Raw genomic sequence first — 24,349 nt, 5'->3', positions numbered from 1 at the left:
TAAGTTAAATTAATAAATGATGGGATGGTTAGCTAGAGAATTCTGTTCAACTGATGAGGTTCGCTATGTTGTGAATAGGCCAGACATGTGTTAGAAAACATAGCTTTTAAATATAGGCCTCTCTATAAAATTTTTTCAACTCATTCATGACACAGTTGACCTTAACAGATCAGTATGCCCACTATCTTGTATTCATAAAGTGAATCTAGTACATTTTCTTAACCTTATTTACATTTGTGATTTTTAAAATACTTCAGAAAAGATGCTATAATGGTCTGCCATGGTTATAAATGACCTGAATACAGAATCACATTGCACTTCTTTCCAGACATGTTTCCTCTGAAACACAACCTAATTTTTCCTGGGTTCTGTGTCATTCTGTCATGCGTAAATATCTAATACGGCATGACAGACTCCGTCAATGGATCCTTTTGGCCTTCCATAACAAGAATAGCCATACGCCTCCCCGTTCCAAGAGATGTGTGTTTATAATTGGAAGGAGCATATATAGGTACTGGAATCAGACAAATCAGTGTGAACCCTACGGTACCTCTCTTAAGTTAGTCTATTAACCTCAATGATACCCCCTTCCCACCCCACCATTCCCTCTACTGTAAAATGGACAAAATGCCACCTACCACTCCTGCCTACTCTGAGGATTAACTGATGATACACAAAGGGCATATTGAAAGCATTCAGTAAATCTTTTTTCCTGTTTCTGGTCTTGTCCTGAGAAATACATAACATGAAATTAAGTATCATCCTGCCACAGTTGAAATAAATTCTCTGGTAGTAAACCTCATATGCTTGGTTTTATTTTCTACCTGAGAACTCCCCAAATTAAAAACAAACAAAAAAAAATGATTGACTTTTGAAAAAGAAACCAACCATCTTTAAAATGTTTACCATCCAGAATGAAAAACATCACAGTTTATTTCTCCAGTATGTGACAGATGAGGGTGTTCCTGCTTCTGTGATGTTCAAACTTGGTAGCCACATCAAGCAATATAGGAATGTGCTCTTAAATTTGAAACAGGGCTGCCTATCCTGAGGAGCTCAGAGATACTTAGGAGGACGATAGTTTAAGATACCTTCTTTCCTCACTATTGGCCAAAATCAGAAAGAAAATGTTCATGAAAAATGAAATATACTGTCTTTATTATCTTAAAATCACATATCTGATTAAGATATTCAATCTGAATAAAGCAATTGGTCTCTGTGGATAAATGGGTAGTAGGTCCAAGCTTCCTATGGCATGATTATTACAACAGGGAGAATTCCATAGAAATCCTATTTATAGAAGAGGAAAGTGATATGGATGATGATCCTCCATACTTTTATAAATCCTCCTGTCCAAATGAATGGGACCAAATGAATGGGAAAGATCAGTGTATGCCTCACTCAGATGGGAGAAGTTTTATCGTCTTTGATAACATACATGAGTTCAATAAGAGTTCAAATAAGTACTTCTTCAACACCTACTATGAATCAGCATTATTCTAGGCACTTAGAATGTAGAGCTAATTGGCTATGGTCCTTGACCTTGAGGAGCTCATAGTCTAGTTGAAGAAAGGCTTAAGGCAGAAATGTCAAATTGTTGTTTCAATTACAGCCACATGATGCACATGTAGAAGGCTACTTCTACATCAAAAAAAAAAAAAAGCTTAGTAATTTTTTGCTATTATTATACTAAAAGTCAATTTAAGTGAAAAAGCAACTGAAAAACACATACTCCATAAGTATATCAATACCTATTTCAAAAGATAATTACTATGTTAATAAAACAACCACAATAACATTGTCACATATAAAAATATTAACACATCTCTTAATATCACTCAGTGGCTACTCAGTGTTCAAATTGCCAACTGTCCCATAAACGTCTTTTTGTTGTTGTTTAAAATCAGGATCCAAATGAGGTCTGTTCATTTTAATTACAATAGTTAATATAAATATTAAGTCTCCTTAGTCTACAGATGTCCCCTCTTTCTTTCTTATCTCTCTTTACCTTGGTCATTTACTTGTTGAAAGACAAGGTTGTTTGTCCTGTACAGTTTTTCACACTCTGGGTCTTGCTTAATACATCCCTATGGCTCTGTGGTGTTATTCAGCAGAAATCTCCATATTCCCTGTAACTGGATCTAGAGATTAATCAGACTCAAGTTTTATTTATTGATTTTTTTTTTCTTTTTGGCAAAGATTCTTCACAGATAGTGCTGTGTCCCTTCATCAGAAGGTGTGTATATCTGATTGTTTCTCTTTTTATGACATCAGTAGCCATCGCTAATGGGTGCCTAGATCCATTCATTCATTAGGGCTATGAAATGGTAATATTCTAATTATGTCATTCCTTCTTCCTTTATTATCTAGAATACGTCTATAAAAAGAAAACTCCCATCTACTATTTGGTTTCTCAGGGGAAGAGTATGTATAAAGAGTGAAGAAAAGTGCTTGTCACACTTTCACTCCATTTGGCAATTTTAAAATAAGTGGAATTATTACTAACCAATTTTACTTCCTTTTTAAATATCATTATTATCTCATGGGTTTTAATATATTTGATGTACTTTATCCTTTAGAGTTACTACACTTATTGGTGGGCAATTTGTCCCATTATTAGCCTTTGGAAGCTCTCTTAAATTCTTTTAATACGATCATAACAATCCATGATAGTCTCTTTGCAGTCTGATCATGACAAAATAAGCCAGGCCCATCTTGTACATTCCATGTGCAGATGCCCAACCACCCCTGGTTCCTTTGAGTGAGAAACGGTATTTAGAAACCACAGTAGGTAAACTAAGGTTGCTCATTTCTACTGAGTCAATAATTGGTTCTAAACCTTTTCACTGTAAAGAAATGTTTTCCTCAAGCATCAAATATACCAGGAATCTATATCTATAATGATACTTCTAAATCAGATTCAGAACTTAACTTCTTTTACTAAACATGCATTTCCCCTTTCTGTTAAGAAATTCAAATTTCCAATATTCCTGAGAGTCAAGGAATCCAGACCCGTTTTACTTTTGTAAAGAACTTTTCACAATGCTTTAGTTTCTTAATGTAACTTTAGTGGAACAGAATTTGCATGGCTCTAAATTCTACTATAATTAATAAAAATAACAATGAATATTTACTGAGCATTTGCTATAGAATATTGTTTAAATCTTGCAACAACCCCATACAAAGGCATTATTATTCTGTTTATAGGTGAAAAATTTAAAGCTCATCTAAAGTTCAGAGATGTTGAGTAATTTACACAAGGTGACACAGTTATTAATGGGGATCCCAATCACTGATTGGTCTCACACTAACAACCCACAGTTAACCAATTATTAATGATTATGCTATCGTGCCTGTTTAATTAATAACATTCCCCTTCTGTTATAATTATCAGCGGAGCCAAGCCTATTAGCTGGAACCCTGGTAGCAGTTAGAGAAAGTAAGTGGTACATAAATAATTAAGGCCTTATGGCCTATTATTTCACATGTGCTTTTTAATTATATATGCATGTGTGTGTAACAGGCAGGGAATACCTTGGGAAGTCAATAAAATTTAGCTTGGGATCACATGAATTGTTTGACTGTAAATGCTTGGGGCAATATGAGAAACACCCCTGGTGATCTGATATGCTCCTGAGAGGAAACTTTTTAATGCTATCCCAGGCAGTGGTTTTAAAGCCAATTAGCAGGTTTATAAGCCCTATCTTTATATCTTTTGTTAAAAGTACAGCTACATTTTGTATTGCCAGGCATTGCTCAAATATTGGAATGCAGCAGTTTTATTTGGCTTTAAACTTTTGGGGGTGACACGGTGATATTCATTTTCAATTTGATTTTGAGGTGTGTGCCGGAAGAAATGAGAAATATTTAAAGTATTCTACTTGGATTATAAGAATAAGCGTTTAGGTTGCATAAATGTTATTTGTTCCCCTGCCATGCGATGCAAAAATGGGCACCCAGAACAGAGGCTATGATTGCTCCCTTTTCGTTAGCTTCAGGAAAGATGGCACAATGCCCCAAATTGATCAGAAAGGGTTGATTACAGCCACATCTCCGAAAGTGAAATTGTCAGCTCTTAAGACAATGAGAGGTCTGGCCATAGGTCCTTTTACAGACAGCCCCCAGAGTTGGGACCACATGAGGACTTTCTTGTCACCAGAGAGACAAGTTCCCAGTGGTGGACTGCTTACGGCACCTGCCTCCAGCATCCATTCTGAACAAATTACCTGCACCAGTTTAGGAGATCTTAGCAATCATAGAGGTGGTGTGAGTACAACTACTGGATACAGTTCTATGCCATCAGTAACACTATTTTATGTGAGTTTAAAGAAAAACAGGGGGGCAACAAGTAAAGAAATAGAACTTCCTGGCACAGATTTCAGCAAGTATGCACTAACAATAACGCATTTGTGTGTATTTTCATTATGAGAACAAAACAAAGAGGTCTACTGCTATGCCCATATGCTATTCTGTAGTAGAGTTCCACTAAGGAGGTAAAATACACCACCAGGTCCATTTTGTTATATTGTGACTTAAAAGAAAAGCAACAAATATGTGTTTGTATGTATTGGGGGTGAGGAGGAAAGGATCAGTTAAAAAGCGAGCATTCAAATGCTAATATTATCCACACTTTGTTGCTTAGATTTCCTACCATTTCCTACTATACTTACTCCTTATTAACAACCTAATAAGACAGTTAATACAACTCCCCATTTTATAGATAATAATAGCAATATTAATAGGTGCTATAAATGTGATATGCTTTTTGCACGCAGTACCTCATTTAAGCCTTACAACAATTCTTTTAAGGATGGAATCATAATGCCCAATTTAACAGATGAAAAATTGAGGTTCAGAAAGTACATTCATTACATTACTTGGTCAAAGAGACACAACTAGTTAGGGTTGGAATTGGGACTTGGATAATCTATCTTAACTCTTAGAAACCCACGCACTGGGTGCCTGGGTGGCTCAGTGTTAAGCTCAGGTCATGATCTCACCATTCGTGGGTTCGAACCCCACATCTGGCTCTGTGCTGACAGAGCAGAGCCCACTTCGTATCCTCTGTCTCCATCTCTCTCTGTCCCTCCTCTGCTTGTTCTCTCTCTCTCTCTCTCTCTCTCAAAAAAAATAAAATTAAAATAAATATTTTAAAACTTTTTAAAAACTAAGAAAGAAAAAGAAAGAAAGAAAGAAAGAAAGAAAGAAAGAAAGAAAGAAAGAAAGAAAGAAAGAAAGAAACCCAGGCACTGCCTGGCCTCCAAGCAAATTGAGAATACTGAGGCTCAGAGAGAATAAGTCAGTTCTGGATAGTTTTGAATATAAAACCAGCCCTTTTTTCCACTATAGCATGAAATTCCTAGAATTTCAGAATAATCATATGAAATAACTTCATTTATAGTACCAAATACATGGTTTATATTCACAGCACACTCTATAACCCATACTGATTAATATAGCACCAAGCACTGATATAAAGCTAAAGAAAGGCAAAATAATTACAGATCCAAATTTGATGGAATCAAGCAAGTGATACTTTCAGGAAAAAGGGAATTTTGAGTTGAAAAGGAAGAGGGAAGTAAACATTAGAAAAGCTACTCTAGGTAACTTCCCTCATGTAACTTCCCTCATGTAATTTGAGAGGATTAGAGAAGCTGTCCTAAAAGGGAAAGGGATGGGGCTATTTTAGGTTTTATGGTAATGTTTCTGCATAGACTATTCAATGGGTCTTGAAGAAACAGAAAACTGTCTTACAGAAGTTTGGCATTCATTGGCATTAGTAAGTCCCCCATATGTCGTTTTTTATTTAACTCAAAGCTTCCTTAAGTGACAGGAGAATTCTTTAAGATAAAAAGTCTCAGGGTCATCTAACACGTGTACTCTTCTAGGAAGAGGTGTGGTTGGGCTATTCTTGTTGCCTTTGAGAAAAATAAGACCTGTACAAAGTTAAATCGAAGTGAATTTACTCTGAGCGAGATTTTAAATTTCACCTGGAAATAGAAATGTTAAATTTCGTAAAGTGTTTTCTGCATAGATGACATTTCAATTAGGAACTGGGGAACAGGAGTCTGCAGGCAGAGTGTGCACAGATACAGGAAACTACTTGGAGCTGTGTGTACTGGATATACCTCCACTTGCTTATATTCCTTCATTCTATACATTCTTACATTCTGGCTAACTTCAGTGTCAACCACACTTTCTCCCACATCTGATCCATCTCTCGCTAACAACTCTATTCTTTTGTCTTGTATCTCCTTAGATTTACTCAGATTGCTAATTCTTAGGATTTACCCTTCCGGTCTTTTCATCCTGGGCTGCAGTTTCCTATAGAGCTTCTTCAGGGACATGAGACTTCCAGTTTTGCCATTCTCCCCAGCTTGATTCTTTATATTTTCCTGTCTTTACTGCACCACTTATTTTGAGAGATTATCAGGTACTCTACCCAGAAAGGTGGAAGCAAGGATCTGTGTCTCTACTGGGTGATAATACAGCATATGCAGAGCTGGGCTTGGGACAGAAGATTCTCTGCTAATAAGGAGAAGGCAACAGAGAAAATAAGTTTTTGGCAGAAATTGAGACAATTGATTCAAAAGGACCATCCCAATGACCTAAGAAACGTGGGTAATCTAGATATAAAGCCATGTGATGAAAATCAGACCAGCTGATTAAAGCAACAATATTGATTCCACTGACCATGTGCCAAATACTATTGAAGGAATGTTGCAAATCAGTTTTAGAATCCTTCCTACCAAACCTCTGCACCTTGAGTAATATCTGGCACCTCGTAGACACTCTAAACTAGATCCTGTGCTCCTTTGCCTAAAATCTCATAATGTCTTCCCACTGACACATGGTCTAGTTTATGGCAAAATGATTCGAAATAAAGAATTCAGGTTCTATTTTAGAACCTGAAAAAAAATTCTTACCTAAAGAAAGTAACTTTCTTTTTAGTGATGACTTGGTGTTGTGGCTCTTTAAGAGGATGCTCACTGTTGGGGTTTAAGTACAGAAGATGCAGCATGAAACTTCTGGCAGGCTGAATACCACCGAACATTTTTATGTAGAAGCATTTTGTAAATAAAGTGCTATACAAGTGAAAGATATTAACATGCAGAACCAGCCAACTTTCTTGTGTCTTCTGATTTTTCTTATCTTTCCCTATTGATAGCGTTTATTGTTCACTCTATAATGAAAATCTGTCACAGTGTGACAGGCTCTATAGGGCAGCTTAGAAAACCATTAGGATGCTGATGGTCATAGTGCAAACTTTCATTCTAGCTTGTATGTCATTCTCTGGATCTCTGTTATGAATAGAATTGGAAAATTCAGGGCCACATTTGTTTGTTTGTTTTCCAAATGCTAACAGGGTATTCTTTCCAAGGACCTTGTCAAATTATTCTCTCAAGCTCCAGATTGAATTCTCAATATTGAATTCATGGAGTTAAGTTTTCCTTCTGTTTCTGTTTAGGAGATTCAGCCTTGTCAACCTTTCCATTAAGTGGCAACTCAAGGGTCAGAAGCTGGAGAATGAGCCTCCTCAGCAAGACTAAATAATAAGCAGAGGGAAAGTAAGACTTTTTCAACCTTGACAAAAGTAAAAGGGCAATTATCTCATGAAGTTAATCGGTATATATAGTCAATACAAATTATTCCAAACACATTATCATCACCGTCTTTACAATAGGGACTTTTGCAGGAAATAGTTACACCAGTTTATTTTATTTAGTAGACATAAACCCCAGTCTTAACATTAAACATCCAAATGTTTTAAAATCTCGATATTTAACATTGTGTGAGAAGTGACTCTGGGTTGGACAGATGTTCCATAAGACTTCCAGGAGATGAGTAACTTACGTGAATCTTCAGCTAATGGCTTTCAGAATATTTACCTCCTTCTCTCCACATTGTTTATAATCTATGATTAATTGGCAATTTTATTTTATGTTTATCTTCAGCTTTGCCAAATTCACGTAGAGATAAGCATGAAAAGTTTATAAACAAATAATGCAATAATTCTTAGACTTTGCATAAATTTCTTGTGCATACACCGAAAAGCAGATGTAGGGGAAAAACACTCCTTAAAATATAATCCATAATAAATTCTAACACACAGAAGTATTTCTTAGGAATTTTTATTAGAAAGTCCTGTATATATTTGCCATGTTTGAGTCTACCCTTCCACGTATCATTTTTATATGTAGGTTAATTATAGTGTATACTCCATTCTTCAGGAATGAATCTTATTCATAACCACAAAGAAAGAAGGACTTATTAGGATGGTTAATGCCTAAATAACCCAAGAAAATAGGCTTAGCACATTGGATATTTCTAGCAAAAAGAAAACACTTTTCAATTGCTCATTGTGCGTTAAGATTACAATGTGGTCTTCTCTATAGTCACTGGGCTTTTATTTATTTGTTTGGAGGTGAAGGCTTACATTCACTATTAATGGTTTTGTTCATATGCATTTTCTTTCTTTGTCAACACAACTTCCCATAAAAAGTTTAAAACTCTTGTTTATGAGAATGTTTTCCAAAGTCCACAGGAAATTTTTAATTTGAAAAAATATTTATTTAGATAATTCATTCTTGATTAATCTTACCGTCAATGTATTGCCTGGTCAATGAATCAGTGTTAATCCCCTAACATTATTCTTTATTTCTGTGTTCTTAGTGCCTCTTCCCTGATTTCACAACCACTTATCAAAACAAACAGGCTTCCTATTTCAGTGTACTCAACATCCTTCATAATTGTCTTGTGATGTTTAAAGTTGTAGATAATTCACATATGAAATATGCTTGTCTTTAATGTGTCCCATTTTCTCAAATCCTCTGTCTCCAATGAAACCTGAAATCTAATTTAAAACAAAGTTCGAAATAAGATCTGTGTAGCATCCATGCCAGGATTTTCACTTTGAAGATTTATGACATACTGCAACCTAGCTTTTTTAATAGGAGCGGAGAGTAAACATCAGAAAGGGTATTCTAGCTCCAAGTACGTTGAGAACTCATAAAAAATCACCTGTCTGCTTTAAATGAGTCCATGCATTCCTGTCTAGACAAATCACTTCTCAGAATGATGAAGGAATTTAAAGGTATAATTTCATGGCCACTATCATTATTCTTGGAGAAATGATGGAAATGTGAATTATGTCATGACCAAAGACAGATACAAATGTCTACTTCCAAAATGGCAGATTCTGGAAACTTACATTATGTCTTTAATAAATTCAAGCACTGATTATTAAAGCAATGGACAATGACCATGTAGAATAAAAAGTGAGGATTATTGAGAGTCAACATGAGTTCCCTGGGAGGAAATGAATCCAAAGTAACATAATATCCTTTCTTTGATAAGTTTTTAATGCTACTGATCAGCAAAACACTTAGACAACATGTTGCATTAATTTCAGCAAAGAAAAGTATCATATGATACCCTGGGTATAAGGCAATAAATATTAACTGAGTAATAGTACTCTTAAAAGGATTGCTGAAGTATTGATTAATGGAATCATCCTGAATAAAGCTTCTAAAATACTGTAGTTATCTGCCTTTATTTAGTACCACTTAATCACTGATTTGTAAAAGAAGATTTCAAAATGGAGTCAGCAAGCCTACCTAAGAGAATCTCTTTTTAATATAGGAGAGGGAGCCTATCAGGGAGGTCGTATGCAGGTACTCATGAAGGAACCATGCACTTTCTGTCAGCTGTAAGCCCTCATCTTGGACTTAGCTCCCTCCTCCCCATGACACCTGAGTCATATATATTCTACACTCCTAAAGGAGCCAAGGCCATTTTGACAAGCTTCAACCCTTCATTTGCTTATTATCTCTACCAATCCCAGCTAACCTAATTTCAATCCCTGTTTTTGCATAGAGGACCTAAATGAGACCTGCACTAATGACCTCTCACCTTTATAACTCTACCCCCTCTTTGTCTTCCTCAAAACGTGAGTAGGCTTTCTACTTGAATCTGTATCTCCTGAATTGCAATTCTAATTGCCCAGATAAATGCCTATTTGCTTAAATTTTCAGAGAATTCTTTTTTTGGCTGACAGATTGGATGAGAAAAATGATTTTTAAATCAGATGTTAACTCAATATATTAGATATCAAAAGCTGGAAAGATGTGTTAGAATGATATTCTAGAATAGCTAAAGTCCCTTCAACCAAAATCAACAAGGTAACCATTAAAATACATAATCTGAGAAACTTTATGTAATGGGTTATGAAAAATCTGGTTTCATGTCAGGTCCTATGGGAGAAAAAATATCTAGAAGATTTATTTATTTATAATTTTTATTTATCCATTAGTTCACTCAATTAATAAATATAAAAAATGTGCTATGCACAAGGTCCTATTCTGTGTACTAGAAATATAGTAGTGAATCAGGCAAATAAGAACCATTCTCTTCTAGAGCTTGTGTTCTGGTAGGTTGCAGCAGCAGATTAACAACTAAATAAACAAGATAATTTCAAGTGGAAATAAGATTCAAAACATTAATTGTTGAATCACTATATTCTGTACTTGAAAGTAATATAACACTATATATTATTTATACTGAATTAATTAAAAATTAAAAATATAAAAATTTTATTTTATTTAAAAATTTTTTTAATGTTTATTTATTTTTGAGAGAGACAGAGACAGAATGCCAGTGGGTTAGGGGCAGAGAGAGAGGGAGACACAGAATCTAAAGCAGGCTCCAGGCTCTGAGCTGTCAGCACAGAACCTGACTCGGGGCTCAAACTCACCAGCTGTGAGATCATGACCTGAGCTGAAGTCAGATGCTCAACCGACTGAGCCACCCAGGCGCCCCTAAAAATTTTAAAATAAAAACATATTAATTAAAAAGACTAAGTTGGGGACTAATTTAGGCAGCGGATGGCCAGTGAGAAGATGGTATTTAAAATCAGAATTGAAAAAAAGAAGGATCAGGTATAGGAAAACCAAGAGCTGAAGTTTCAAGACAGAGAAAACGCAGGATGTGAAGACCTTAAGAGGGGAGAATGAATTTGCTCAAGTCAAGGAAAGGAAAGGCCAGTGTATGTGGCAAGTGAGAGAACAGAGATTGCAATGGTTGTCTGGAGTCAGATTATTTAAGGATTTTACAAGTCATAAAAAATAAATTTGATTTTATCCCATCCCAAGTGCAATGGTAAGTTTTTGAAGCATTTGAGTAGGAAAGTAATATATATGATTAGATATGATCTATTTTGCATTTTTAACAGAAAAAGGACTGCAAGGGGTCAAGAGTAGACACAAAGAAATTAAGAATAATCCTGGTGAAAGGTCATTTGGCTTAGACTAAGATGGTGTCATTGGAAATGACAAGATGTGAGTGGATTTAGAATATAATCCGGGGTGAGCCAAACATAGTGAATGAGAAATTAAACATAAGGATGCAGAGAAAAGTCAAGAGTTTTACTTGTTCATAGGGATAAAAGAATGGAGTAAAGTGTGGTAGAATTTACTAAAACTGGGGACACCCAGCAAAAGGTTATGTAAAATCCAAAAGACTATTTGGGTATCAAGTATAGTTTTTAAATATATTGTTCAATATTAATGTACTCAATACCAATTTAGATCATTGGAGAGCTCAGAACTACAGATATTGTAGATGTCAGTAAATAGATGATACTCAATGCCATTGGGGGCCTAGAGATTGGAGAATGGTCAATGAGTCAATCATGCCTGTGTGATAAAGTCTACATAGAAACCAAAAGGAGACTGGGTTTGGAGAACTTCTGGGCTGATAAACGCAAGAACATACTAGAAGAGTGGTGGGCCTAGACAGAGCACGGGAACCCTGCCCTTTTCCCATGCCTTGCGGTATGCATCTCTTCCATCTGGCTGTTCCTGATATCTGCCCTGTTATAATAAATCAATAATCCAGTAAGTAAAATGTTTCTGTGAGCTTTGTGAGCCACTGTAGCAAATTAATCAAACTTAAGGAAGAGGTCATGGGAACCTCTTATTTACAGCTAGTTGGTCTGAAGCACAGGTAACCTGGGGCATGAAATGAGGTCGGAGGCAGTCTTGTAGGACTGATGTTTAACCTTTGGGGTCTGATACTGTCTCCTAGTAAACAGTGTCAGAACTGAGTTGAATTATAGGACACGCAGCTGGTACCTGAATTGCTTTTGTTGATGTGAGGGACTTAGCTAGGAACCCAAAAGAAAATAAAATAACAATACCTATTTTAATGTATGGCATTTTCTAATTATGGACCCTATGACTCAGCATCTGCTAGTCAATAAATGTGATGTGCCGCATTAACAAAATGAAGGATAAAAATCATATGATCATTTCAATAGACAGAAAGCATTTGACAGGATTCAGCATCCTTTTGTGATAAAAACTTTCAATAAACTGCATATAGACAGAACATACCTTAACATAATAAAGGCCATAAATAAAAGCCCACAGATAATATACTCAGTTGTGAAAACCTTTCTCTAAGATCAGAAATAAGACAAGAATGCTCATGCTTACCACTTTTATTCAACATAGTACAAGAAGTCCCTGTCAGAGCAATGAGACAAGAAAAAGAAATAAAGGGCATCCAAATCAGAAAGGAAGAGGTAAAAATCATCTCTGTTTGCAGATGAAATGAGCCTATGTGTAGGAAATCCTAAGGGGTCTATCTAAAATGTTAGAAATAATAAATTCAGCGAAGTTACAGGTTAAAAAAAATCACTACACCAAAATCAGCTTGGTTTCCATACACTAACAATGAAATTATCAGAAAGAGAAATTAAGAAAACATGGGGCATCTGGGTGGCTCAGTTTGTTAAGCATCTGACTTTGGCTCAGGTCATGATCTCAGGATTCATGAGTTCAAGCCCCACATCGGGCTCTGTACTGACAGCTCACAGCCTGGAGCCTGCTTTGGATTCTGTGTCTCCCTCTCTCTTTGCCCCTCCCCTGCTCATGTTCTGTGTCTCTCTCTGTCTCTCTCAAAAATAGTAAACATTAAAAAAAATCCCATTTATAATAGCTTCAAAAAATAAAATAAAATACTTAGGAATATACTTAACCAAGGAGGTGAAAGATCTATACACTGAAAACTGTAAGACGTTTATGAAAGAAATAGCAAATGACATAAATAAATTGAAAGATGTTTCATGTTCTTGGACTGAAAGAATTAATATTGTTAAAATGTTTATACTACCCACAGTAATCTACAGATTTAATTATACATCCATATCAAAATTCCAATGGCATTTTTCACTGAATAGAAACACAATCCTCAACTGTGTATGGAACCACAAAAGGCCCCAAGTAGCCAAAACAATCTTGAGAAAGAAGAACAAAGCCTGAGGCATCATGCTACCTACTGTAAAACTATATTACAAAGCTGTAGTAATCAAAACAGTATGGTATTGACAGAAAAACAGACACATATAGGACAATGGAACAGAATAGGGCCTGGAAATAAATCCATGCATATATTTTCAATTAACTTTTCACAATAAAACCAAAGGATATGCAACGTAAAAGTGGTAATTTCGTCAATAAAGAGAAGTCATAAAACTGGACAGCCACATATAAAAGAATGAAACTGGACCACTCTCTTACACCATACACAAAATCAACTTAAAATGGATTAAAGATGAATACAAGACCTAAAACTGTAAGGGAGACAGAGGATCTGAAGCCGGCTCTGCACTGACAGTAGGGAGCCCAATGCTGGTCTCAAACTCATGAACCAAACTGTGAGATCATGATCTAAGCCAAAGTCAAATGCTCAACTGACTGAGTCCCCCAGGCCCCCCCAGAGGTAAGCTCTTTGACACTGATGTTGGCAATGTTTTTTTGTTTTTTTGTTTTTGTATTGGACACCAAAAGCAAAGGCACCAAAGCAAAAATAAACAAGTGGGACTATATCAAACAAAAAAGCTTCTGTGCAGCAAAAGAAGCCATCAATCAGTAAATAAATGGCAACATGTGAAATGGAGGAAAATATTTGCAAACCACATATCTGATAAGGGGTTAATATCTAGAAGATACAAGGAACTCCTACAACATAATAGAAAAAAAAAAAAAAGAGAGAGAGAAGCAACTTAATTAAAAACGGGCAAAGGACCTGAATAGACTTTTTCCCAATGGCAAGAAAGTACATGAAAAAGTTCTCAACATCACTAATCATGAGGGAAATGCAAATCAACACTACAATGAGCTTTAACTTACACCTTATCTCAGTTTATCCTTCCAACATCAATTGGAATGGAACTACTATATTAATATACTGCATTAGGAAACTCAGACTTAAAGTCACTGGCATCAAATTACATGATTTTTACCATTTATCTGTATGACACTCAAACCCACGTCCTTCCCATTACACTGCAGTATAATTTTCCAACTCTTCACATATTATTTGACTAGCAGTAGGTGCTAAACAAATATTTTTTACATGAATAAAAAATAAGTAAATAAAGTTAATGAATTGATTGCTTTGTATGGTATATTAAATTGAAAAAAATTACAATTATTTTTGTACCATTAATTGGTTTGACCTGTAGAAAATACATTGAAGAACTTCCAGAAAAGTATTTCCCTAGTTTCATAATTGTCACTCCCTCTCTCTCGAGATCTCTCTCAAGAGCTCTCTTTCTCTCTCTATATATATGAGTGTCATATATATACATATATATATGTGTGTCTTATATATGTAAGTGTTTTATATATATATGTATATACACACATATATCCATATATGTGTGTATATACATGTGTGTACACACACAGTGTATACACACATGTGTGTATATGTGTGTATATACATGTGTGTACACACACAGTGTATACACACATGTGTGTATACGCACATATGTACGTGTGTATACACATATATACATATATGTATACGTATACATATATGTATGTATACATATATACACATACGTGTGTATATATAAACATATATACATACGTATATATATGTACATATACACCTACATATATATATACATATACACCTATATACATGTATATATACATATACATACATAGGTGTATAGGTGTGTATATATATATATACACACATGTGTGTGTATATATATACATATATATATATATACACATGTGTGTGTGTGTATGTATATATATATGTATATATATACTTTCCTTCACACAGGAGTGAATAGCTGACATGAAGCACTTCTTTCATGCATTATTCTTTTTCTTCATACAAAGTGACCTCTGAGCACAAGCTTCCTTGTGTCTGATGTGATGCAAACTACATCCATGAATTGGAATGCACCGAGCATCTGAAATGCTGAGGATCAAGTGGTCTGATTTGTTCACATTTCCTTGTGAAAAACCTGCCTGGGGTTATTTAATTCCAGATGTCTCCCTGAAAAAAAAAAAAAGTGTGCCAAGGACTTCACCTTGAGGTAACTTAATATTAAATTTAAAAAGTAAGGTGGTAATAATCATCACTTCCTTTGAGACATCAATGGAAAAGTACATGTCCAATACTCTGATCCATTTAGGAAAGAAGTCCATGTTTTTACCCAAATATGATTATTTGTTTCACATGTTTCACCTTTTAGTAAAGCAAAGTTTACTTGAAGAATTCCACAGAACACATCCAAATGAATTTTTCAAGTTTTAGGTATCCAGTTTTCAGTTTGATTTTCTGATACTCTAGTTCACTGATTTTCATGATGTTATTTTCTTTATCCTATAAGCATTGCAGAAGAAGGCACATAGAATTTGGAGTCAGACAGATCTGGACCTGAAATGAAGTTCTCACTCTTACCAGGTATCACAGACATGGATCATAATCAAGGGATAGTTTCAAGGGATCTTTTTTCTCACCTACGAGTTTGTGGTAAAGATTAGAACATGTACATAAAAAACCTGGTAGAGCACCCCATTAAGCCCTAATAAAATGGAGGTGTTTACTTATTCGTATTGAAAGCACAAAATAAAAGTTAAAAAAATGATATGAGAAAGAAAAGTAACTGGGATTCAAAAGTATGTGGAAGGGGAACATAATTTGCCATCCCAAAATATGCTTTTTTGGCATAAGAATTATTTTAGACTGATTATTTTTAAGAAACAGCAGACAGCCAAGAAGTCCTGAAAACTGAACAGAAATTACATTTTTGTAAGAAATGTTTATAAGGGAAACTTATAAGGGAAATCTCCATTTGTAAGAGTGTCTTCCTCTCTAAACCAGAAGAGGATAATTCAATCTCTAGAAATCTATCAATAAAAAAGATATGGACTTAAATCTAGGTAGCAACCACACCCTTGTCTATTGTGCGTTGCCCAGCAACCTGCCGTAAAAGACTCTCCGCACCCCTGACATCTTTCTTTTGTCATTAGCTGAAGATGGTATTTAAGGTGGTGGCATGGACCATTTGGCAAACCATTCTGTTTGTTTTCTTCTATTAATCTGGTGGGGGTTTTGTTGTTACACAGGGGTCTCAGCCAAGAACCTAGAAACATAGAAGAATTATTTTTCCAACCCTACAATATAAAGATAATAATTTCTGCATGCAAAAAAAAAGAGTCCATTTTAACCATTATTAGTACTATAATTCTATTCATCAGAATACACAATTACAGGGGCGCCTGGGTGGCTCAGTTGGTTAAGCATTGATTCTTAATTTCGGCTCAGGTCATGATCTTGTGGTTCATGGGATTGAGCCCTGTGCATGATTGAGCCCTCAGCACCATATGATTCTCTCTCTTTGCCCATCCCCTCCTCCCACATGCATGTGGGCTAAGTAAATATTTTTTTAAAGAATACACAATTACAAATACTAAGAGTAATAACAATTATTAGCAATCATTCAGCACTTCACACTGTGTTACAAATTGAACATTCCCTCTGTCTCTGCCAAAAAAAAAAAAAAAAAAGCTGGGGTTGAAACTCCAAAATAACCTCCAGTATATAGAAGGATATTGGGGAGGAATTAGGGAATTAATACTGCAACCACACCAATAGCCTGGCTACTCATACCTACATCTTGGGTTAACTTTCCAAATTCCAATTCCAGTTCCTTTTCTGAACATGATTTTGATGCCTTTTTGCTTTCCTCTCTGCAGTTTGTCCTGATTTCTGCTTTTGATCCAGTGTTAGGTCACTTTATTCAAAAACAACACGTACAGCCCTTTCACTAGCTACTTTTTTCCCCTTATTCCCCATTCCCCTAAGTCCCCTCTAGTTCCATTCTGACAATTCACCACATCAGTTTAAATCCAATAGCTTTAAATACATTACATTTTTTTCCCCGTTGTAGACAAGCTGTATCCTTAGGGTAATGGGTGTATCCTCAGTTACAGAGTCAAAATAAGACACAGAAAGCTGAAGACCTTAACCCAAGGAGTAAATAAGTATCAGAGCCTAGATTTGAATCTAAGTCTTCTAACTGTAAATCTGCTTTTAACTCATTACACTGCTCTGTCTCAATAGAAGTAATGAAGATTTTTGTCACAGCTGAGTAACACAAATGGGTAACAACTCCTTTTCTTGCTTCTAATGTACCAGGTAGCAGAAAAAATAAATGTTTCCATACAGAGCATTCAGTTATAAACGGAAACTTATTGCTGTTAAGAGCAGCAAAAGTATAAATTATTCACATGCATTTAGCATTATCTCCATGCATGAGAAGCAGCTTTTATCCAGTATAGACTAATGGCTCCTGGATGTTTCCTAAGAAAATATGCTACCTTCTGAAAACACACAGAATCACTCTGAACTAACAGTATGATCCTTGTACTTAAAAGAGGACTCATTTCTAAAGAAGCCCGTGACATGTAAAGAAAAAGCAGACATTGGGATTAATCGGATCAGGCACAACTTGGGTCACTGTCGTGGAAAACACAGTGCCTGACTCTCTTCCAGGTGAGGCGTCTCGGGCTAGAGATAAAATACTATGGAGAAAGTTCACAGTGGATCCAAAGGATTTAGTATGAATGGTGTGACAACACAAGACTTTATTTTCTATTTTTGTTATGATCAATGGTTGCATGCTGACTTGCGTAGTCAAATACTCAAATACTCTGTCACATAAGAAATATATATAAAACACAATTAAACCATCATCAAGAAAGAAAACTGATAAACAATGTTAAGTGTGGAAACTATGTGAGGAGTACATGAAGGTCCATTTTACGATTCTCTTGACATTTTTGTGTGTGTATATTTGAAGTTTTGCATAATAAAATTTTTTTTAAGAAAAGTTCTCTGAATCCCCAAAGTCCATTGCTTTTATTTTCTCGTTGTGAACTTATCATTTAGAAAAGATTTTAAGAAGTTAAAAAGTTGAAGAAGAATACAAATAAAAGAAAATAGGAATAAAAATTAAAATACTTCAGTTACCAAAGTGATGATTGGGGAAACTCTCTTCAGATACATGAATGTCATTAAAAAAAAAAAAAAATGTTGCAAGGGCCCCTGGGAGGCTTAGTCAGTTAAGTAACTGACTCTTGACTTCTGCTTAGGTCATTGTTCCATAGTCTGTGATTTGAGCCCTGCCTCGCTTTCTCTGTCTGTCTCTCTTCAATGTTTATTTATTTATTTTTGAGAGACAGATTGAGAGAGCGAGCAAGACAAAGAGAGAGAGAGAGAGAGAGAGAGAAAGGGCAGACCAGTGGGAGAGGGGCAGAGAGAGAGATGGAGACACAGAATCTGAAGCAGGCTCCAGGCTCCAAGTTGTCAGCTGTCAGCTGTCAGCGCAGAGCCTGAGGCAGGGCTTGAACCCACAAACCCTGAGATCATGACCTGATGATGACCTGAGCCAAAGTTGGACACTTGACCAACTGAGCCACCCAGGCGTGCTCTCTCTCAAACTAATAAATAAACTTGAAAAAAAAAAGTTGCTGACCTATATGCTTTTATATTTCTTTTGGGAGGATTTATTGCTTTAGATAAAATTTATAGCATAAAATCCTCTACAGAGACTGCTATAATGCTACAGCTGAAGTTCCCTATGCAATTCATGTCTAAGTTGTTTCAACAGTGCCTGCTACCCTCAAAAAGATGGTAGCAAATAAAAAATTAGAAACCTACCAATCTGTGAAGATTTTTGTGTCAATTTCTTTGTTCTCAAAAGCTGAAGTTTATTTTCTTAAGTATCCCTATGATTACTAGCAACTGTTCAGATAAAAAATGAAATGAGCTCTTCCATTGGAAACAAAGGGGTTGACTCAGTATTTATCTCCAGATTTTCTGATTTCTGTCCAACAGTAACGTAATAACAGACCACTGACAAGCTGGTTGTGAGTATCTTCAACTCTCAGATTCTTTTTGTTTTTTGTTTTTTCTCATCAGTAAATGGAATTAATAGTGTCTGGCTCTGCAGGTTTCAAAGCTAGTTGAAATAATAAATTGCATGAAAATGGAATTATGATAAGGATCAAATAAGATTGCTTATGAGAATATTAACTGCAATTTACTGAACATCTAACATACCCGAAACATTTTACACAAATCTCTGATCTTTCTAACAATCCTCTAGATTGATATCTGTAAACTCCACCTTGCAGATGAAAAACAAATTCAGTAGATTTCTCAGGTTCTACACAGAATAATTGCCGGACCTGAAATAAAAATCCCTAGCCTTGTCTCTCTGAGTCTTTCCACCCTACCATGCTGGCTCCCACGAATCAGGGAGGAAAGTACCAAAGTACAAGTACATTCTATTACCTGCAAACTTCTTTATTAAAGTATTTGAGGCAAGGACAGAAAATTACTCATCAGAGGCAACATGGAAAGAAAAACATACAATCTCCAATCCGTGTTCTCATTTCTTGTTTCTTCTTCATGATTCGTAACAATGCAAAGTATTGAAAGAATATTTTGAACCTTGAATAAAAAGCCAGGAGGAAAACAATTCCCAGGCCATTTATTATCCCTATTTACGCAACATGGAATGGCAATTAAGTCCCCCCAAACAATCCCAAAGGTCGTTACTTAGTTGTAACTTTGTTGAATTGTTAGCCGCCTTCTTTGTGCCATTTGCTTCTTAAATGAAGAGACTGTATCAACAGGGAAACCAAGTGGCAAACTGGCTTTGGGGCTGCAGTTCATTCATTCGAATCTGAGAGGTGGGGGAACTCCAGCACATTTAAAATCCACCATTTGAATTTTTATTACTTATATTCAGAATCCTTTAGACACAGCCATAAATCAGGCAGTACTAGGGAGCCACCTGCTGGAATAACTTGCTAGATTTTGCTGCCATGCTTCCACAAAATATAATTCACTTAATATTAATTCCGTTATGAATTTACCAAATTCAGGATTCTTTGCTCTAAATATACACATATTTCACAAGAACTTTCAAATTAGACTTGGTAATGACAAAGATGGCATTATTACAAAAGAAGGCAAAAGTCGGAAATAGGGAAAAGAAATACTCATGGAACAATAAACAGGTGATTGAAATGTGACAAAAATACAAGAGTTAACAGAGAAGTTACAACAACAGCAGTCATATTGTTAAAATTAGGTTATCACTTCAAGATTGCTTTTCTTGAATTTGTCAAGGATGTTCTGCCTAATATTTTACACAGATGCCATCCTTAAATGGCAACTTATTGAAATGATAATATTTTCATTAATATTAAAATGTATTTAAAAAAAAACCTCCTGGCAATAAAGGAAAAACAGGAAATCTAATTTGGGATCAAGTGATGCAGATTTTATTTTTTTCCTTTTCTAAGCTGTGTAAAATCAGTCTCTTAAGACTTATTCTCTATAATTCTGAGTGCTGATAAATCAAAATTGTTAGCTAAAAGATGATTGGTATAGCACTTTTTCAAGACTATGTTGTTCAAAAGTCTATGTTAAATATAGGTACCCTTTTCATGCCTTAGCTATACTCTATGTATAGCAAAATGAAAGAAATGTTCTTTGATAATGCTTTTATATTGCTTAAGGGTCACCATTTTAAATATACTTTCCTTGTATGGCACAGAAACCAAATAAAAACAACATATGAAAGACTGATCTGAATGTGAACTATTTCCAAGACATAGCATGGAGTCATTTTCCTTGCCGATTCCCTATTATCAGTTATCACTTTCTTTATTCTCTAAAGGACAGCATGTCTAAAAATCTAATTGAAGATTCCAGTTAATCAAAGCTATGATTTTGTTTCTACACAAGTATTTTCATGATGGTAGGTACCTTAGGTGATAAGGGTGTGCAGTGATAATTCTTATAACTCTTCTGTTGGGCTGACAGTATTTGATAAGTCCTGTACCAAATGCAGTTGCTTTATTCTAAAGAACTTCCTTTGGGGGTGCCTGTGTGGCTCAGTCAGTTAAGCGACTGACTCTTGATTTTGGCTCAGGTCATCATCTCATAGTTCATGAGATCAAACCCCACGTCGGGCTCTGCACTGATGGTGCGGAGTCTGCTTGGGATTCTGTCTCACCTTCTCTCTGCCCCTCCCCTGCTTGTGCTTGCTCTCTCTCAAAATAAATAAATAAACTTAAAAAAGAACTTCTTTGAGTTACACTGGCAAATCCTTGCCAAAATCCCTTCAGAATATAGCAAGTCATTTGCCTTAATCCATTTGACACCCAACAACCTTGAAAGATGGGATTCTTACTGTCTTCACACTACATGTGAGTAAGTGAAATTCAAGAATTACATAAATTGCCCCCATCACATTCTAGCAAATGCCTAAGGAAAGATTCAAGTTCCTGACAAGATCACACTGATCCCATTGGAATATCTAAGTTCTTAAAAAGAGCAGAACACTTTTCTGTATGTTTATATTGCACCCTCATGCCCATCATATTATATGTCTGTAAGCTTCTCCAAACCATAAACTCCTTTTTTTCTTTCTAAATATCCTCAGAAGTTGGCATAAAACCTGCTATTCACAGAAGATGGTAAATTAGGACTACCTTCCCCAAATGACATAAATGCAATCTTATATTTAGTTTTGTTTATATTGCATGGAATCTAGCAGTTTACAATGAGAAGGAAAAGGGACGATGATGCTATTATATGTTAGGTACCTATGACTGCACCTTCAGTTCAAGACTGTAGGGGACAAAGAAACACTGAAACAAAGTGGTTAAGAAACTCACTCAAAGTCACCCAAAGCACCCTAAAGTCTGTTTCAATTTTTCTATCATCTCCTTTGATGATTTTATTCACTTTCATAGCCCTATCAATCACCCCCATGAAAGTGACTACCAAATTTACATGTATCATTCCTCAATATCTCACAACCTTAAACTATATATATTTGCAACTGTCTTGGATATTCTCAACAAACAGTTGTGGAATGACTGTATAAATACCTACTAAGTGCCAGGCACTATATTCAGGTCTGGATATCTAAGGTGAACCAAACAGTCTATTTCTGCCTGCAGAGACTCCCAGGCTAATAAAGAATTAAGCACTACAAAGACATTCAACATCACTAATTATCAGGGAAATGCAAATCTAAACCACAAGTTATATGAGATATCACCCTCTACCTATCAGAATGGCTAAAATCAAAATGACAAAATGACATGTTGGTGAGAATGTGGATAAAATGGAACACTAGTACACTGTTGGTGGTAATGTAAATTGGTGTAGGCACTGTGGAAAACAGTATGGGGTTTCTTTGGAAAAATAAAAAAATAGAAATACCATATGATCCAATAATTCCACTATTGGGTATTTATCCAAAGAAAATGAAAACACTAATTTAAAAGGTATATGTACACCTGAAGCATTATTTATCATAACCAAGATATGGAAGCAACCTAAGTGTCCATCGATAGGCAAATGCATAAAGAAGATGTGGCATATATATACCGTGGAATATTTTGTAGACATAAAAAAGAATGTGATGGTGCCATTTGAGATGACATAGATGGGCCTAGAGGGTTTATGCTAAATGAAATATGTCAGACTGAGAAAGACAAATGCCATACGACTTCATTCATAAGTAGAATCTAACATGAAGGAAGGAAAGAGAAAAAAAGAATAATCAATCAAAAAGCAGAATCAGACCTATAAATACAGAGAACAAACTGATGGTTTCCAGAGCAGAGGAGTGGGCAAAATGAGTGAAGGGGAGCAGAGGTAAAGGCTTCTAGTTATGGAATGAACAGGTCAGGAAAATAAAGGCACAAACAAAAGTCAGTTCTATTATAATAGTGACATACAGGGATGGATGGTAGCTACACTTGTGAATGTTAACATAATGTATAAACATGTCAAATCACTATGTTGTAAACCAATGCAATGTTGTGTGTCAACTAAACTCAAATAAAAAAATAAATAAAACATGAAGAGTTAAGCAACACATGTTATGAAATCCAAGAATGGACAGTTTGGTGATAGGGTAATCAGGGAAAGAATCCCTAAGGAGTTTAAAAAAAGAAAAATTAAGCCTCAGCTCGAAAGATAAAAAGAATCAACCCTGCAAAGAATAGAAATAAAATTTGTCCAAAGAGAGGGGAGAATACACTGGAAGGCCCTCAGGCAGAAAAGGCTGCTGCAAATTTTAAGAACTAAAAGTTTGCCTGGATGCCTGAACATAATTGGAAGTTCTTAAGGGTTTCATGTAGAGCATTGAAACACTCCATTTTACGATAAAAAGCAAACAAACAGTATTCTGACTATGATGTTTGGAGGAGATGAGAACCGAGCAAGAGAAGTAGTAAGAATCATTAGGGGCTTTCTCAGGAGTCTATGCATGATGCAACTGTGCTTGGCACCAATGGGCAAGAAATACACTGGAGATAAGCAGAGAAATTAGAAATATATTTTAGATTTTAGAAAAAACATACTGATAGGTTGGAGAAGACAATCAGACATGTTAGTTTGAACAACTTTTGAGATGGTGAAAGATCATTTCTTCGGGTTCTTTCTGGGAACAGTTTGGTAAGAATATACCCCCAGCAATATTAAGCATACTGGTAAAAGAGGAGAAAGCAGGTGTAGGGGGAAAGTAAGATGAAGATTTGATATATGACAAATTTAAGAGACCTGGGAGGAATTTAAAGCAGATGATACACTATTTCGCACATCATGTCCTGGCTCTCTTGCCTAAATCCTTAACATTCCATGTTTTCACTCATTAATTCTACCTAAACTACAAATTCCATCTGAAATGTTCATGAAGGAAAAGAAGGGTATAGCACGTTTGCCTAACTTCTCCTTACCATAAATGTGCCCATAAACTCTGTTTGTACTTCCATCCTGCTTGTCTTAATCCACTATTAATCTGTAAGATTCTTACAGGCAAGACTATGCCCTTCTCTTCCACAAGAGTAGTAAGGGCCCAGGAAACATCTGTTGAACGTAATTGAATTACGTGTAGTTTTCATAAGAGAAGAATATCCTAACTCTTTGTTTTTCTTAATAATGA

The sequence above is a fragment of the Acinonyx jubatus genome, chromosome E1, assembly GCF_027475565.1.
Source record: "Acinonyx jubatus isolate Ajub_Pintada_27869175 chromosome E1, VMU_Ajub_asm_v1.0, whole genome shotgun sequence".
In the NCBI taxonomy this organism is placed as follows: Eukaryota; Metazoa; Chordata; class Mammalia; order Carnivora; family Felidae; genus Acinonyx; species Acinonyx jubatus.
Note: the sequence above shows the minus strand (reverse complement) of the source record.